The sequence below is a fragment of the Pinus tabuliformis genome, chromosome 4_1 (assembly GCF_031772625.1).
Source record: "Pinus tabuliformis cultivar Carrire ecotype Pingquan chromosome 4_1, CPIR1, whole genome shotgun sequence".
Taxonomy (NCBI): domain Eukaryota; kingdom Viridiplantae; phylum Streptophyta; class Pinopsida; order Pinales; family Pinaceae; genus Pinus; species Pinus tabuliformis.
The window spans coordinates 411,778,635-411,798,542 of NC_142303.1; the positions used below are offsets into that span (position 1 = coordinate 411,778,635).

Below are 19,908 nucleotides of genomic sequence, written 5' to 3' on the forward strand. Positions count from 1 at the left end.
ATGCATTGGAAAATCATGTATTAGACAGACATTTACGCAATTTATAATCAAACATTGAATACAAACATTTAGACACAGTAATAAAGCATATATAGTATATATATCGCGTGGCGCACCGAGGCGCTCAAAAATAGTGTATATGTCAAAAAATAGAGTATGTGTTCGTGATACATCTAAGACACATGTCTCTCAAAAATAGCAGAAAAAGAAACCTAGGTGTCTACTATGGTGGGTTCTGCTCCCTATAGCAGACCACTGCCTGCACTACTCATCTCAGGAGTCTATGGATCCTAGGTGATACGCCAGCAGTATGTCTTTGGTACTCTCGTGGGACCTCCTCGAACCCCCTGTAATCCAGGATCCCCTCGGTCAGGCCCTCGAGGTTCTGGGCAATCTCCTCCTCTGCATCACTGCCTGGGCGTGGCAGAGCCAACTCTCTGTTGTCCTCCCTCCATGCTATAGGAGCGAGACCCACAGGCCTCTCAGGTCCCACATCTGCAAATGAAATGAACATGATGATTAAGACATATACATTTAAAAATCCAAAAACATTATAAAAAACAAAAACACATAAACAGTGTGGTGGTTAACCAAGTGTGTTACCTCTCTCATCCCATTGCTCGCTGGGTGGGAGCAGCATGTCAGGATCTCCTCAGAAGTCTGTGCCCGCATAGGGCCAATCCTCAACAATAACAATCTGCCGATCTAGCCACTCCCGGAAGAGTACTCCCCATGAGACTGGCCGGCCGCCACCTCCTCGTGGCATCACATGTGCCCATCTAGTGATGTGAGTCTCTCGTGGTCTTGGCACATACAGGTCCATGTCCTGCAGCTGAAGTGATGGTACCCGCTCTAGCATGAGCGGTATCAGGATGGACCCATATCCAAACTGTTTGGTCTCTCCGTGTCGGCATTTGGTCAGTTGTCTCTTCATGTTTAGAGACACTGCCTCAGCCCAGTCATACATGGTTGGGTTAAGGCAATCTAGAGCCAACCGCAGTTGGGTCTTAGTTGCCTCGTGTTGTGCCTGAGAGCCTGCTGCTCTCGTGATCATGAACAGTATGATGCGAAGTGTCAAATCCTCCACTATTGGGATCTGCAGTTTCCCACTGGTGGGTGATTTGTGTGCCCCTGGGCACACTCGTGCAATTAGCATATCAAGGGTCTCTCCGGCAACCCGCATGCCCTCCATGTGGGGTTTCTCACCTCAACGAGATAAGCCTGTCAGGAAATATATGTCGGTCGCATCGAACTCAATATCCTGACCCCGAATAACAAACTTGCCCTCCGTCGGATTCCACGAGTAGATCAGGAACTCAAGCAAGTCTAGTTGTGCCCGAAGGAGTGGTGTAAGGAAAAATTTCAGTAGCCCGTAGTTTCGCAGGGCTCTTCTGCATTGAGGATCATTGAATGCTCTTTCATCATCAACATCATGAGTTTGCTCTTGCCACACGAACACCATTCTCACACCCTGCACAAACCAACAACATCAATTAGAATTGTTTTGACCATTCAAAATGCTGCCAAAATGAAAAATTCATATTTCACAGCATTGTCGTAGTTATTTTTAAAACAGCAGCAATGACTCGATTTCCTAATTTATTTTTTGTTAGGTTATCGTAGCAATACACCTATTTCTCGCAACGATTCCGGTTGTGGTGTGTGTGAAATCCTCGATTGTTGCTAACTCATGAGGGACTTCCGCGACGACCAAGGCGCGGCTGTGAAACAAAAAAATCACCAAAAACCACCTAAAATGCATGAAATTTGACTTCAAAACAATCAAAATGTAGAGAATGGCTTGATGTACTTACTTGGTGAAAGTCTCGCGCGAAATGGTCGACCACAGGTGATGGAATTGAGTTCCAAAAATCACATAGGTATGTAGTTGAAAAGTTACCAGAGGTTAAAAACTCAAAACACAATGTAAAAATGATTTACCATAGGCCTTTATATAGATATTTTTCAAAATTTTAGGGTTTTTTGCACTATAGGGTTTGGGTTTTTTCATATGTTTTGGGTTTTACCTATGGTTTTAGGGTTTTTGACCTAATTTTTCAAATTTATAGTGCATTTTTGTCGAATGGATCTTATACTTTGTTTTTCTGTGCAGAAACAGGGACGATGGATACATTTAATGATTGATACATGCTTGGTCCATATTGTGAAATTTTCTACAAGTCTTCTTTAAGCTCTTTTCTGACTTATAAAAGATGAAAAGATTGCCGAGTTTTCCTTTTTAACTCGTTAAATGGAATAAAAACGCAGTCCACTTTTAGCTCTTTTTCGACCGTATAAATGCGAAAAGATGGTCGGGCATTTCTCGTTCCAAGTTTGATTTTGGTTATGAAACATCGTGTCTTTGATTGCTTTTTTACTTTTTCAGGTCGGGAACACTAATTACGAAAAGCAATCCTTGATCGTAATGGTCAAGCGATTCTCTCGAGTATTGTTTTCTACTTTTTTGGGCTTGAGGGACACAAATTTACAAAAAGGGACCCCCCTGGAGTTTTCTTTTCCATGTCTTTTTCAAACTCTCTAAACATGAAAAAGACTCTGAGTTTTACCTATGTCGGACTTGTTAAACCTTTACGACATTAGACTTGTGACCATGACGAGACTCGAGCTTCTCCTCCCTAGGGCTCGTCAAACTATCACTAGGTTCGATTCGTCCGAAGGTCGAACTTATATCACAAGCATATGCTATCCCCTTCAAGCTTGTTTTTAAAAAATAATTGGGGTACTTGCTAGAAATGGTGGGGGAAACTTTGGAAGTCATCATTGGTTACCTACGATAGCTTGTCACTCTTGAACATTAACACTTTTGCTTCTCGTCAGGTTGGGATCTCCTCATATCGTCATTGGCCTTCCAGGGTTTTGGGTTGCCATTTTGCCTCATTCCATCTGATCCATGTTGTCTCCGTCAGACCTCCAATCCCTTGGTCTCAAAATGTTGCCGCATTCCGAAGTTGTGTCGTCAATATGTTCAAGAGTATAATCCTTCTATAATTCGCACCCTTACCTCCTCCTCTGATGCTCTGCTTTACCGTCTACCACTTATTCCTTGTCTCACATCGTTGATGGGGGAAACATTATGGTCCTCCTGTGACGGATCGTCTCCTGTCGACATCAACTCATTATCCAGGAAGTTGACCTAGAGATCCCTTTCAGTACCTTGGAGCTTGCATGCTTCAATGGCAAGTTCTTCGCACATGACAACAAATTTTCATCATTGGTCTTTGATTGGGTGATTCCACGAGTGTTCAACTTCAACTCATTTTTCACACTTAGTGGATTGTGCTGGCAGTACCTTGAGAACCATTGACATTATTGGTGGTCTCTCTCACACTTGTTAATGGTTTCTATCATTGACTGGTAATCAAGTGACTTTCTATCATGCTCGACTTTAGCACATCTGTTCACATGCTAGAACTTGTACTATGATCGGTTAGGGTTTCAAAACCTTGGACAAAGATTACACCTATTCGAGCTGCATGGATTGGTTCGTGATTATATGCATGACTCTTTGATTGGATGGCTATGACCATACCTGAGTCTTCATGGATGGTTACGACCATACGTTTATCATTATATATGGTCTTATCAATTGGGTGGTTGTGTCCATACCACAAACCACGTTTCATATGTCTTTTGGATGGTTACGCCCATGCCTAGACTACATGTATTTTACTATCAGAGATATCAGTTGTACTTGTGCTTGTAGGTTCTTCGTGGTGGTGTTCCAGTTCGGTTATGATTTCATAAAGCATTTCACTCCTCCTACTCTCTTGTACTTCATGATTTAGGAGGCATCTGTTACATAGTAATTTGTCACTCACCTCATCTCAATCCCTCCACTGTGTCATACATCATAATAACATGTTCATATCTTCCCACTCATGCAAGAAGATTAAGCAAGTGCTCTCTAATGCTGAAGATTGACCCTTTTTTCCTAAGTTTCTACATCGTTGCAAGTAAACCCTTAAGATGTTTGACGATTCCTTGTCATGAACTATATCATTGCAACGTCGTCGGAGGTGTACACGTGTTTCCTGCAACGGTCGAATTTTAGGGCTTAGCGCAAGTCTTCCAGATGTTTATTGCGATGATTGGTCTGAACGCATCGCTCCCTTGCGATGTCATCACTAAGCCCTAGTTTATGACCTGCGATGATCCAAATTTGGCAAATTAGTTCAAACAGTCGGCCTTCTGGGTGATTCTAGAGCTGGTTGTTGGGTCAGATTAGTTCACTTTTCCTCCTCTGGGATGGTAGTTCCACCTTTTATGAAACCTCCCTTGAGGATAAGCTCCCTCTCCCTCATTTCATGGAGGCTCCTCCTCCTATAAAAGCACTCACCATTGCTATGATCAGCTAGTTCCTAGTTACAGGTTGCTAGTTGGATTGAAGTAGATTAGATAGCTTTGGTGTGAGTTTGACAAGTGTGGAATTGCTGATAGTTTGGTAAGAGATTGTGGAGTGCCTTAGCCTTGCATTAGAGTTTGTGAGTGAGAGAGAGATTACCCATTTGGGAGACCCATTCTTGAGAGTGAATGCTTGAAGGAACATACCGGCTGGACCCTCTGAGAAGGCTTGCGACGTCAAGGCTTGGTTGTAAGCTTTGCTCTTGATTTATTTTAATACAATCAATAACGATTTCCTATATCTTGTGTACAATTTACTTGGTAGCTTATAATTCCTTTACTTTATAAGTAAATAGATCATTGTTGTTCTCGATTATGTGCTTTGTTGTTTTCTTTTGGTGTTTGAGGTTGATCGCTCATTAAGGAGAAGGAAATAGGAGCTGGAGTGGTGCAACGGAAGCTTCACCAAACACCAATTTTGAGGTAGGCCTCTAACGATGAATATTTAAGGGAATCGATTGTTGTTTTGTTTTTTTGTGACTAGACCCACTCTAGGGCTAGAGGGGTTGCCTCTATCCGCAGAGGTAACAATTTCCTACTTCACAAGTTGGCAACTCCACTAGGGAGTCCTTTGTATGTTTTCTTCTTGTTTACTCTTGGTTTTTATTTTGATTTAGTGTCTCTTGAATTTTGGGGGTTTCACCTTCAGTTTTTTGGATTACCTGGGTCAATATGAGAATTCCCCTTGCTATTAGGAAGGATAGCCTGGTGTTTTTTTGGGTGTTGTCACTTTTCTTTTCCCCTTTTTACACTCATAGCTGAAGATAGCTTAACAGCTGCGACGACATTGCCCTGTCCTCTTTAGTAAATTTGTGCGTTGCTGATTACCTGTCATATAGTCGCGACTATTCCTGAAATTGAACTATCGCAGAAGATAGGTGTACGCCTGCGACAACGTCGCTCAGTTGCTGTCTCTATGCTTGTGATGATTGGCTAATCATCACAAGTTTCTTGTTATAGACTCATGATGATTCCTATACAATTTGTTTTTTTACAACATCGCCTGCTTAAACCATCATTCTTGCTTACCCCCTACTGTTCTCTGCCTCCCATCAGCTTGTTTTAATTTCTTTGGTTAAGACTTGTTTCTCTTTGATTTCATTTGCGCAAGTCTTGTGTTTTAGACCCCGTGACCTAGCTCTTTTAAGTGTTTCAAACCATTCACCTAGGTTACTTGTCTATCCAAGGTTCATCTGTAACCGTCTTATTGATTTGCTTGAGGCTTTTTGCTACTTGTTTTCCTGCTGATTGATTTTTGGTGTTGATTATTGAATCAGTTTCCCATATTGATTTGATTTCTTCACTACCAATCATAGATCACAATTGTTTGGATTGATTAGGTTGACACTTGCTTGTTTGTCTCTTTAAATTCAAAAAAAAAAAATCAAGAGATTGCATTCATTCAGTATACGAAAGTGAAAGTACACGCGCATTACAAATTTTCATGTTTTGAGAATTTGGAAAGCAAACTTTAAATCTTTCATTAGTAGTATCAATGCACTGTAGGATTGGCGTGTTGATGGATTGTGTTTCTTAGAGCTTGCATTAGCTTGTCTTGGTTTTGTGTTTTCTTGGGAATGAACTCTCTACCTTTATTTAAGTAGGTTTTCATCGAAACGATTGATGCTTTACTCATTCTAGTTACATCCTAGGGATTTTTGACATACATATGGTAGGGCCTGAAAACCGAAACCTAATTCAAGATCAACCCTAAAATAAACTGAATGAACTTAACAACAGATTGGAACTTAACGAACATTATTTAGAGGTCTAGGCTAGAGACGTGCACCGACGTCGTTAAACCTAGTCACTATTGTTTTCGCTTAAGGTTGGGTGATTCCTCCTTCTGTGACTCAATAGCTGCTAGTACAGACTTGTGCTCCCCGTACCGTCAAGTATATATCGGGAGACCCCACTAGGTTATCATCCTACATCCATAGGAAGCCGTTTCTGTCGCCTTATGAACCGTAATGCACCGAACACAGCATTTGGGAAGATTGACTGTCATACGGAAAGTCCTTGGTCATTTCTCTTTCGTTTGATCACCAAGGTGTATATGCAGTTTTATGGTTTGTCTGGTAAACCTTTTGCCTAGTTCTCCTGAGTAGTCTCTTCCATTCCTTTTCGACTCCTTAAAAGAAAAGGATCATCTGAGCACTTGTCCTTTCAGGCTCATTAAATATTCGAAGGTGACTAGAGTCATCTTTTGTCCTTTTCTTGACTCTTTAAAAATGAAAAGGTCAAGTTTTGTTCCTGTGTCATAAAATTTATTCGACCACGTTCACATTTTCCTTGTTAAATCTTGACTGTGTTTCAGTTTGCATAGGATTGTTTTCCCTACTCATTTATCTTTTCCTAGGACTTTTGAGTTAAATCATCCTGGTGGAATCACCGATCCCGTCTCCCGTACCAAGTGACCAAGGCTCTGCATCTTCTGTCACTTCTGAGGTACCGGTTGTTAGTGATACCCTTCCTATTATTTCGAGTATTCAACCACTTAACTCTCGTGCCCTGAAAGAGGAGTTGTATGACATCAATTGGAACCCTATTTGGGAGCCTTCCAAAGAGGACTTCTGTTACACAGTAATTTGTCATTGACCTCATCTCAGTCCCTCCACTATGTCATACATCAGATAAACATGTCCATATCTTCCCACTCATGCAAGAAGATTAAGCAAGTGCTCTCTAATGTTGAAGATTGACCCTTTTTTCCTAAGTTTCTGCATCGTCGCAAGTAAACCCTTAAAATGTGCGATGGTTCCCTGTCATGAACTGTATTGTTGCAACATCGTCGCAGGTGTACACATGTTTCCTACGACGGTCGAATTTTAGGGCTCGGCGCAAGTCTTCCAGATGTTTATTGCGACGATTGGTCCGAACGCATTGCTCCCTTGCGATGTCGTCGCTAAGCCCTAGTTTATGACCTGTGACGATCCAGATTTGGCGAATTAGTTCAAACAGTCGGCCTTCTAGGTGATTCTAGAGCTAGTTGTTGGGTCAGATTGGTTTGCCTTTCCTCCTCTAGGATGGTAGTTCCACCTTTTATGAAACCTCCCTTGAGGATAAGCTCCCTCTCCCTCATTTCATGGAGGCTCCTCCTCCTATAAAAGCACTCACCATTGCTATGATTAGCTAGTTCCTAGTTACAGGTTGCTAGTTGGATTGAAGCAGATTAGATAGCTTTGGTGTGAGTTTGACAAGTGTGGAATTGTTGATAGTTTGGTAAGAGATTGTGGAGTGCCTTAGCCTTGCATTAGAGTTTGTGAGTGAGAGAGAGAGATTACCCATTTGGGAGACCCATTCTTGAGAGTGAATGCTTGAAGGAACATACCAGCTGGACCCTCTGAGAAGGCTTGCGACATCAAGGCTTGGTTGTAAGCTTTGCTCTTGACTTATTTGAATACAATCAATAATGATTTCCTATATCTTGTGTACAATTTACTTGGTAGCTTATAATTCCTTGACTTTATAAGTAAATAGATCATTGTTTTTCTCGGTTACGTGCTTTGTTGTTTTCTTGTGGTGTTTCAAGTCGATTGCTCAGTAAGGAGAAGGAAACGGGAGTTGGAGCGGTGTAACGGAAGCTTCACCAAACACTAGTTTCGAGGTAGGCCTCCAACGATGACTATTTGAGGGAATCGATTGTTGTTTTGTTTTGCTGTGACTAGACCCACTCTAGGGCTAGAGGGGTTGCCTCTCTCCGCAGAGGGAACACTTTCCTACTTCACAATAGCTTAGGCTAGCACCTGGGTCAAATAAAATGGAAACAGTTTGCTTAGCAATCATACCTTCACATTCGATCATTGTTGTCTGGAATTCGGCTTGATGATCATCCAAGGCCGCATTAATTCTAGGTGTGCTCCTCGCCACTTTGCCAACTATTGATGCTTCTTTCATGTTTGATAACTGTTTTGTTCCAGCTCTTTGTGGGAAGTTTTTGTAATAATGGGGTTCTCCGCAACCCCAACACTATAGCGGCAGTTTTGATTACTGATCGTTGGCATATTTTGTGACCCCTTCAGCTGGCCTATTCTAAGAATATGTATTTCTGGGTGGATTACTAGCTGGAAACCTACTGAACAACTTTTGTTGTGTATTCTTATGATTAACAAATTTTGGGTGTGTCCTTGGGATCAAGCTTCTACCCTTCTTACTTGATCCTCCTTTTGGCCCTTCATTCCCTTTTTTCATTTACTGATAGAAAATACAGGCCTTCCTCATAGGATCATCCATTGTCTTAGGATAGTCAAATTCCAGTTTCTTCTTCATAAAGTATGGTAAGCTGCTAATAAAACACTGAATTTTGGCCTTTTCCTCTTGCATGTAAGGCACGTAGCGGAGTAAGGATGTGAATCTGGTCATGTATTCATCCATGGTTAAGGTTCCCAATCTTAGCTCATGGAATTATTTCGCTTTCTCATCATAATAGTGTTCAGTTAGATATTTATCATTGAAATGTTTTTGAATTTCATTCCATGTGACCTGTTCTTCATCAATTTTGCTTAGTGTCTCTATTTCTTTCCAATAGAGAGTCACTTTCCCCCTCAGCTGATAAACTACCAATCGTGCCTTCAGTTTTTTAGTATATTCATAAATATGGAAGTATTTTCCCATATCAATTAACTAGGCTTCCGCAGCTTCTTCAGATTCTCCCTCAAAAAGGGAAGGCTTACTTTTCTTAAACTCTCCTTGTAATTCTGTCTGTGGTTCTGACTTTTTCTTCTTAGTTTTCCATTGGTCAGATACATTGTCTAAGCACCCCTCATCTTCCTCTCTATTTCTTTCGGCAGATTCAACGTTTTCTTCCCTATACTGAGTGGTTGGGTCGTTTCCCAATTCTCTATGTTGGGATCTGGATGGTGCTGATTTTGTTGGCTGGGTAAACTTCTTAAGATTCTTGCTGTTCTACACATAGGCGTTCATTATCTATTCTCAACATAGTCATTTCCGCATGCAAATGCTACACCATTTCGAGTAATACTACATTAGCTTGCCGGGATTCCTCACCCAACTGAATCCAAATATCTGGGTTAGCATTCACATAGGTTTCCCTGGGTGATTCAGGTGGTCCTGAGTTCCTCTGCATGTTGAACTTGCTATTCTTTTTGTTGGTGTGATCTTTTTTTCTGTTATATATATTCACACATAAGTAGTTTTAATTAAAATTCAAGCACACAGTTCCTATTCATAGCTACTCCCAAAGGGTCTTAGTGTACGAACTTGGCTTTGATACCATTTGTAACATCAAAACTTTACAAACCGAAATAAACATAGTAAAAAAAAAAATATTTTATGCCTCAAACTGTTCCCATCTAATCACTAATCATTCTGCATACATACAAATATTTCACATGTTTAATGGCATTTAACCCTGAGGGATATGCCACCTACATGTTGTACCTATCATTGAATGTGATTAATGACTATTACCACGACAGGTCTATGTGCACATGGATTTACACATGGTCATGTTGTGCTGGCCATTATCGTGCCTCCACGCAGTGCTTGTACATGATGAGGGACATGACTTAGGTGTGCGTCCACCAGCTATTGTGGATCTCCACCCTCAATCTCCAGCTGTAGATCCAATGACAGGGATGGGTTTCAGATTTCCCTAACCAACTTCCCGCACCGACACTGGCCCTCCTCATTGCTTCTGGCATACTCTAGCTTCGCGCTGCTCTACAGGGTTTCCGGTTATGGCGTTTGGCAAAGCTTTGCCAATGGCGCTCCATGAGGATTAAGGGTAGGAGGGTTTCTCCATCGAACCAAGCAAGGTAACCCTCTCTCAGCTGTCTCGGAAGACTTTGCCTGTTCAAAGGTTCACTTCTTGGAAATAACTATTTATAATTAGGAAAGAAATGAGGGTTTTATCTTGCTGTTGTACAGAGGTGACTAGAACAATTCCAAGGATGAAAAAAGTCAACATACCCCCCATAACATCTGCCTCTGGTAAGTTTTTAAACATCAGGTGAACGTTTGATTGGTTGACTTCTATTCATACTTTTTTCTAAGGTTTACACTCCTCCTCGAATGGCTTTCCAGTTGCTAACACAGAGTTCTCATTTTCCTTTAAAGGGGGCAACTTACCGAAGGTGTTCTGCTATGTCAGGGAAGCCCATATCTATATCTTTTGTTATTGAAGTTTCTAGAGATGAACTACCAGTTTTAATACTACATGCCAGCCTAACCTTACCTTCTGTTGGATTTTAGGTATGCTATTCTCAAGAGGTTATAGAGTTCGATCTTTTGGCTTTTAAGTACCCAGACTCTGACATTGTGACCTCTGTGTTTCATGTTGGAGCTAGACTCTTGTCATAGGATTTAAGAGGTCATTTTCTTTTTATTTGTAAATGAAGGACTTACATATCCGGTCATGGTCTCTCATGACACTCTGTGTTTGTGGGTTAAATTACTAGTTCGGTCCTGATGGATTGTAATTGTAATGAACTTAAACATACTTTCAAGTGGTTATTTTATGTTATATTCTGTATGTAATAGTAATTTTCAAACCCTAAGGGTGGTGCCATTGCTCGGTAGTTGAGGCTTATCTCAATACCTGTTTATTGCATTTCCATTCATCGAACCAATTTATTTATGTTTGTATGAAGGGTGTAAGAAGTTTAAGCAACAAATGCTATTCTGGCATGCAATCTTTAAATATGAACAGCAGGGTTAGGCTGTATCAGCTCTAAAATGGGGTTTCGTATCTTGCTGTCGGTTTCAGTTTTTTTTATATACATATACGTTTAGATATTTCTTGAGGCTATAAATTTTGGTTGAATTGTGGTAGCTATGTTATCGTCTTTCTTTGCGTTTCAATGGATAAAACATAGAATCTACATATTGCATCACGATTTTCACTTTCGTGTTTCTTCTGAAATTACAATTATGTATGTTTAGCATGTTCAGATATTTTGTCAGAATCCAATCTTTTCCTAACTCTGCTCCACGTGATAGTTTCTATTTCATGTTAATTTAATCATGTAATCGCTATCAGAGGCTCTGTCTTCTGTGGACTTTTCAGAAGCATTCAAAACTGTTAAGAAAATAGTTTATGATCATAATCACTTTCCTATGCATTCAATGTTAATAGATACAGTCTAGAATAATTAATTTATTGCACATACATGAATAGTTACTGTGAAAAGTTGTAATTACAATTCAACAATGATACTTTTGATGGTTTCTTCTTCAGTATTCTAATTAACCTGGTAAATAGATAATAATGACTAATATATATAATACTATTTGTGATTCGACATTAAGTCTATTATGAAACTTGCTACATCAGTTTGATCATTAACCTGTAAAAACAATATTTATGAAAGGCCTCTCCTCCCAGCCACAAGTCTGGCAATCACATCCAGACTCTCCCCCGCACACTTTCAATCTTTTCCATGCTGGATATAATCTAGTTATTATCTGTACGAAGGCCTTAGGACTACGATCCAGCCTCCAATTGTACTCTTTGCTGACTATACTGAGCATGGATATCCCACTGGTTTATTCCACCCAGCTCTAGGAGCCTTTTCTGCTCCTTGCCCCTCTCTATATTACCTCTCCCAGGCAGAGGGTAACTACCTCTTGGCAACTGTTCTTTTAAATGAACAAACAGTTTTACTTAAAATATTACCACCTATAATTTAGGTAATTACCACATGTGTTTCTTGGCTCTTTACAATAATAGTTCCTATTCTTTATTAAATTAAATAACATTTAAAATATCCTTTTAGTAAAAACAAACATAATAATCTTCATGAACTTTATGCAACTTGGGGGTGTTACATATCATACATACATGGTTGACATCGTAATATTTTACTCCACATGGCCATTGAAATATCTCATTTATAACCTATGCTGTATGTGTTAAAACTTCATCTTCATATTGGTCCCTCTCACCATAGATACACACATAAAATTACTTTTGTTATTAATATTTTTTAAAATGTTGCTTGTCAACTCTATTAAATACTAAATCAAATACAAATATCTCATACCTTGAATTACAAAGCACATATCAATGGAATAAAAATTTATTAAATACTAAATCAATTACAAATATCTTATACTTTGAATTACAAAGCATATACCAATGGAATAGAAAATCTCTACTTTTTTTTATATAAATGGTGTTCAAATATTTTTCTCAACAAACATAAAGAAATAATTTATTTGTAATTTATATTAAGATTTTTTTTGTTATTGATATTTTTAAATATCACATATCAACTCCATATTAAGAATTAATTAAGTTACAAATCTCTCTCATAATTAAAAGTGAAAATGTTTTTTTTTGAAATTTCAATTAATTTAAATATATTTAAAATTATGTTATAAGATAGACATTGGAATGTTTTATTTATGACTAATACTAAAATAATTTTTTTGATATATATATATATATATATATATATATATATATATATATATATAGAAATACCACATGTCAATGGAACAAACATGAATTTCAGTTCTAATCTAGGTATATCAATATTATTTTTAAATTATTTTGTGTGTCAACCCCATATCAAGTAAAAGAAAGCATCATTCATTTTCTTCATTTTAAAAAGTAAACAATTTAATAGCGAAAACATTACACATTTCTCTTTTACTTAAAAAAAAATAAAAAATAAATAAATTAAGATTTTCTTATTTTAACTACTTTATCTTTTCTCTAAAAAAATTGATATAAATCTAATAGAAATTTAAAATATAATTAAAATATTTTATTTAGGATTTAATATTTTTTATAAATATTTTATATTATTATTAAATGTAATTTTATAAAAAATCACAAAACACCAATCAAGCTCATTATTTCATAAAATTTTAAAATTAAATTTAAACCAATATCATAATTAAAATAATAAATAAATTATATTTTATATTATTGTTAATTATGTTATAAAATAGACATTGAAATATTTTATTTATGTCTAATACTAAAATATTTTTTGTTATATATATATATATATATATATAGATTGAAATACCACATGTCAGTGGAACAAAAATGAATTACACTTCTAATCTAGGTATATCAATATTATTTTTAAATTATTTTATGTGTCAACCCCATATCAAGTAAAGAAAGCATTATTCATTTTCATCATTTAAAAAAGTAAACAATTTAATAATGAAAACATTACACATTTCTCTTTTACTTAAAAAAAAAAATTATTTAAATTAAGAAATTTGTATTTTAAATACTTTATCTTTTCTCTATTTGATATAAATTAGATAGAAAATCAAAATATAATCAAAATATTTTATTTAGGATTTACATTTTTTTATAAATATTTTATATTATTAATAAATGTAATTTTATAAAAAATCATAAAACACCACTCAAGCTCATTATTTAATAAATTTTTAAAATTAAATTAAAATGAATATTATAATTAAAACAATAAATAAATTATAATTTATATTATTGTTAATTATGTTATAAAATAGATACTGAAATATCTATTTATGTCTAATACTAGTTTTTTCTTTTATTTTGTTATATATATATATAGAAATACCATGTGTTAATGGAACAAAAATGAATTACTCTTCTAATCTAGGTACATCAATATTATTTTTAAATTATTTTATGTGTGAACCACATATCAAGAAAAGAACGTATTATTCATTTTCCTCATTTTAAAAAGTAAACAATTTAATAGTGAAAACATCATACATTTCTCATTTACTTAAAAAAAAAAAATTAAATTAAGAATTTTTTATTTTAACTACTTTATCTTTTCACTATAAAATTGCTATAAATCTAATAGAAAATTAAAATACAATTAAAATATTTTATTTATGATTTACATTTTTTTAGAAATATTTTATATTATTATTAAATGTAATTTTATAAAAAATCATAAAAGACCACTCAAGCTCATTATTTAATAATTTTTTATCACTAAATTAAAACCAATATTATAATTAAAACAATAAATAAATTATATTTTATATTATTGTTAATTATGTTATAAAATAAACATTGAAATATTTTATTTATGTCTAATACTAAAATATTTTTGTTTTGTTTTATATATATATCTATATATATCTATATCTATATATATATATATATATATATATATATATATATATACCACATGTCAATGAAGCAAAAATGAATTACACTTCTAATCTAGGTATATTAATATTATTTTTAAATTATTTTATGTGTCAACCCCATATCAAGTAAAGAAAGCATTATTCATTTTCATCATTTAAAAAAGTAAACAATTTAATAGTGAAAACATTACACATTTCTCTTTTACTAAAAATAAAAATAAAAAATAATTAAATTAAGACATTTGTATTTTAACTACTTTATCTTTTCTCTGTTTGATATAAATTAAATAGAAAATTAAAATATAATCAAAATATTTTATTTAGGATTTACATTTTTTTATAAATATTTTATATTATTAATAAATGTAATTTTATAAAAAAATCATAAAACACAACTCAAGCTCATTATTTAATAAATTTTTAAAATTAAATTAAAATGAATATTATAATTAAAACAACAAATAAATTATATTTTATATTATTGTTAATGATGCTATAAAATAGATACTAAAATATTTATTTATGTCTAATACTAGTTTTTTCTTTTATTTTGTTATATATATATAAATACCATATGTTAATGGAACAAAAATGAATTACATCAATATTATTTTTAAATTATTTTATGTGTCAACCACATATCAAGAAAAAAAAGCATTATTCATTTTCCTCATTTTAAAAAGTAAACAATTTAATAGTGAAAACATCACACATTTCTCTTTTACTAAAAAAAATTAAATTACGAATTTTTTATTTTAACTACTTTATCTTTTCACTATAAAATTGCTATAAATCTAATATTGCTATAAATCTAATAGAAAATTAAAATACAATTAAAATATTTTATTTAGGATTTACATTTTTTTAGAAATATTTTATATTGTTATTAAATATAATTTTATAAAAAATCATAAAAGACCACTCAAGCTCATTATTTAATAAATTTTTATCACTAAATTAAAACCAATATTATAATTAAAACAATTAATAAATTATATTTTATATTATTGTTAATTATGTTTTAAAATAGACATTGAAATATTTTATTTATGTCTAATACTAAAATATTTTTTTTTGTTATATATATATAGAGAGAGATATACCACATGTTTGTGGAGCAAAAATGAATTACACTTCTAATCTAGGTATATCAATATTATTTTTAAATTATTTTATGTGTCAACCCCATATCAAGTAAAGAAAGCATTATTCATTTTCCTCATTTTAAAAAGTAAACAATTTAATAGTGAAAACATTACACATTTCTCTTTTACTAAAAAAAAAAAATTAATTAAATTAATTTTTTTTTTATTTTAATTACTTCATCTTTTCTCTATAAAATTGATATAGATCTAATTAGAAAATTAAAATATAATCAAAATCTTTTATTTAGGATTTACAATTTTTTTTTTTTTATAAATATTTTATATTATTATTGAATGTAATTTTATAAAAAATTATAAAACACCACTCAAACTCATTATTTAATAAATTTTTAAAATTAAATTAAAATTAATATCATAATTAAAACAACAGATTATTATATTTTATATTATTATTAATTATGTTATAAAATAGACATTGAAATATTTTATATATGTCTAAGATATCTATATATATATATATATATATATATATATATAACAAAAATGAATTACACTTCTAATCTAGGTATATCAATATTATTTTTAAATTATTTTATGTATCAACCGCATATCAAGTAAAGAAAGCATTATTCAATTTCCTCACTTTAAAAATTAAACAATTTAATATTGAAAACATTACACATTTCTCTTTTACTAAAACAATAAAAAATAATTAAATTAAGAATTTTTTTATTTTAATTACTTTATCTTTTCTCTATAAAATTGATATAAATCTAATAGAAAATTAAAATATTTTATTTAGGATTTACATTTTTTAATAAATATTTATATTATTATTAAATGTAATTTTATAAAAAATCTAAAAACACCACGGAAGCTTATTATTTAATAAATTTTTAAAACTAAATTAAAACTAATATTTTAATTAAAACAATAAATAAATTATATTTTAGATTATTGTTAATTATGTTATAAAATACACATTCAAATATTTTATTTATGTCTAATACTAAAATATTTTTTTTGTTCTATATATATATATATAGCACATGTCAATGGAACAAAAATGAATTACACTTCTAATATAGATATATCAATATTATTTTTAAATTATTTTATGTGTCAACCCCATATCAAGTAAAGAAAGCATTATTCATTTTCCTATTTTAAAAGTAAACAATTTATTAGTAAAAACATTACACATTTCTTTTTTACTAAAAAAATAAAAAATAATTAAATTAAGAATTTTTTTATTTTAACTATTTTATATTTTCTCTATAAAATTGATATAAATCTAATAGAAAATTAAAATATAATTAAAATATTTTATTTAGGATTTAATTTTTTGTAAATATTTTATATTATTATTAAATGTACTTTTATAAAAATTCATAAAACACCACTCAAGCTCATTATTTAATAATTTCTAAAATTAAATTAAAAACAATATTATAATTAAACAATAAACAAAATATATTTTATATTATTGTTATTATAACTAACTTTATTATAACTACCTTTTAATTATAAATCAAGTATTAATAACAATTTTTTAATATCCCATCAATACTGAACTAATAAATGAACAAGTATAATTAAAACCATAAATAAATTCAATTTCATATTATTATTGATGATGATGATGATGATGGTGGTTAATGTCCACTGAGACCAAACATTGGTATATCGGACCTAAAGAAACAAATTATTTAGTTTGATTTATGATTTTATTCCTATGCTCAAAAAGCTTGGAGAGAAGCCTTCCGAGCTCACTGTAATTTTGACAATGTAAAAGGCTAGGAAGGTCAGTATTGCAACAAAGATTTTGAAACTGAGATCTAATGTGGTTGTACGTGGGGCACTCTAAGTGGAAGTGATTTTCATCCTCAATGTTTGTATTCTCACAGAGATGGCAAATCCTTTCCATCCATGGTGTTTTAGGAACTGCCCAACGACCAGTTTCACTATGGAGCTCATGAGAGTTCATTCCAATCTTGGCTATGTTAATTTTCTTCTTTGAGCTATACTTTTGATCTTCTAGGGTGGTGTTGATGACCTCCTTATAATATCTTAATTTTCTTTTAGCTGCTAAATCTTTCTCACACTATATTTTTTCTTTGAACTTAGAAGTAACAATATTTCTAATGTTATTAATGTTTTGCAATGCAACATTCTCATTGATCTCCCAATGGTTTAACCAGGCCCTGGTGTCTTTATACCAACCGTGTTTGAGCCTTAGGTCGTTTTGGCTAGAATTTAAAGCTAGCTTAGGAAGTCTATGGTCTCCTATGTTATTGAGTTTGTGCTTGTACAACAGAAGCCTAGTCATAGCTAGGTTCTCTATAGGGGAAAGACCCACTTCTATAAGGTGAATAGGGTAGGTTGTGTTGCTTTTAATTTTGAGGTTATATGTTATAAAACACTTCTGGATTTGTTCAATCTCTGTCCAAGATTCTCTAGAGATGCTACAACCCCAAACCTCACATCCATATAAGATAACCGGAGTGACTAAAGTTTCAAAGAGGAATTTCTTTCTATCCCACATTACGAGGTTTGTCATTTTACAATTAGTTTCAAGACCAAACTATGCTTTCCATCCCCCATTAATCCTTTTCTCAATGCTATAGTTCCAGTTGAGCTTCTGATGAATATCAATTCCTAGGTACTTGTAGGAAGACACTTCCTCGAAGTTACTATTGTCATATATGAAATTAGTGTAAGTATCCTTCTTGGATTTGATAATCATGACTTTTTTTTTGTCAATGTTAACAATCATACCCATGGTAAAGCAGGAATCCTTAAGAAGTATCAGTTGCTTATCAAGATGAGATGCGCACCTTGCGAGAAGAACAATATCGTCAGTGTAGAGAAGAAGGATGATGACTATCCCAGCTAAGATCATGCCAACACATCATGCTTCCTCTAAACAATATTCTAGCTTGTTTATGTAAATGCCAAATACGGTAGGGGAGAGGGGGCAACCTTGTTTAACTTTGCTATTACACTTAATATCTTTCGACCACCCCTCATTGCTTTTTAACTTGGCAATTACATTCTTGTATAAACTTATAGCGGCAGCTCTCAACTCAAAAGGAACCTTTAGCTCTTCTAATATGTTCCAAAGGTTGTTTCTAGGAACCGTATCGAAAGCCTTTCTAAAGTCCACAAAGTAACAAAAGATATTTGATTTATCATTGCAGCATTCCTCCACAATGATCCTAAGTGTAACGAGGTGGTCTGTTGTTGAGTGTTGCTTTTTAAAACCCGCTTGGCCTGTAGCCTGCTTACCTTCACTTTCAAGCCATATGCTCAACTTCCTTTACAAAATAATACCATATAACTTGGCTAGGAGAGGGCTGATCATAATTGTCCAATAATTAGAGGGGTTATTTGTATCGCCACTTTTAAAAATAGGGATAATGACGCTTTGAGTCCATGGTTTAGGGAACCCTTGCTTGACCGCTTGATTGAAAGGTTTATGAATGTGGGGGATGATGATAGGACCTCCAATTTTTAAAATTTCTGCCTGGTAACCTTCAATGTTCTTAGCTTTCCCATTAGCCAAGCGATTAACGCCAAAATCAATGTCTTCTAATGAGAAAACTTCTTTCGTTGTGAGCAGGACTTCAAAGTTATCCATGACATTTGGAGATTCATAAAGCTTTTTAAGATAGGAATTCTAGTCGTGTAAAGCAATTTTATTATTATCTTTAGTTTTCCTAGTTAGAATTTGCCTCCAAAATTTCTTAGAAACTACCTTAGAGAAGTGTAAGAGATTCTCTTGTCTTTTACCAATATACTGCCCTTATAATAACTACCCTTATTATAAATACCTTTTAATTATAAATCAAATATTACTAACAATTTTTTAATGTTAATATATAGTTATACATCCCATCAGTAATGAACTCATAAATAAACCTTCCGAATAAGTATACTACAAACTCATAACACACCATTTAGACCACTAAAATGTTTTGAAAACCATACTCAAAGTGTATTTTTAATTATTGTGCTCAGTGTGTTTTATCACTTATAATGAGAGAATATATATATGCACTATACTTAGTAAAATTCTTCGAAAATCAGTATAATATTAAATTATTTCATATTAGAGATGAAAATGATAATTATTATAAATAATAATAAAAATTATTAAGAAAAATATTTCTATAATGTGTGATGAAAATATGGATTTTTTTCTTTGTAATTGAAATAATATATTTACAAATGAAATATTAGTAGGTGGCTTTCCAAATATATAAAAGTTAATGACATTTTTTTTAATATTTTTTTTATT

At 33.1% G+C, this 19,908-nt stretch overlaps 1 pseudogene; it reads right to left on the minus strand.

Moving 5' to 3' along the window:
- Nucleotides 1–1,207: 1,207 nt before the first annotated feature.
- The window catches only part of LOC149176057 (uncharacterized), a 99,958-nt pseudogene continuing 81,257 nt past the window's right edge, over nt 1,208–19,908 (minus strand).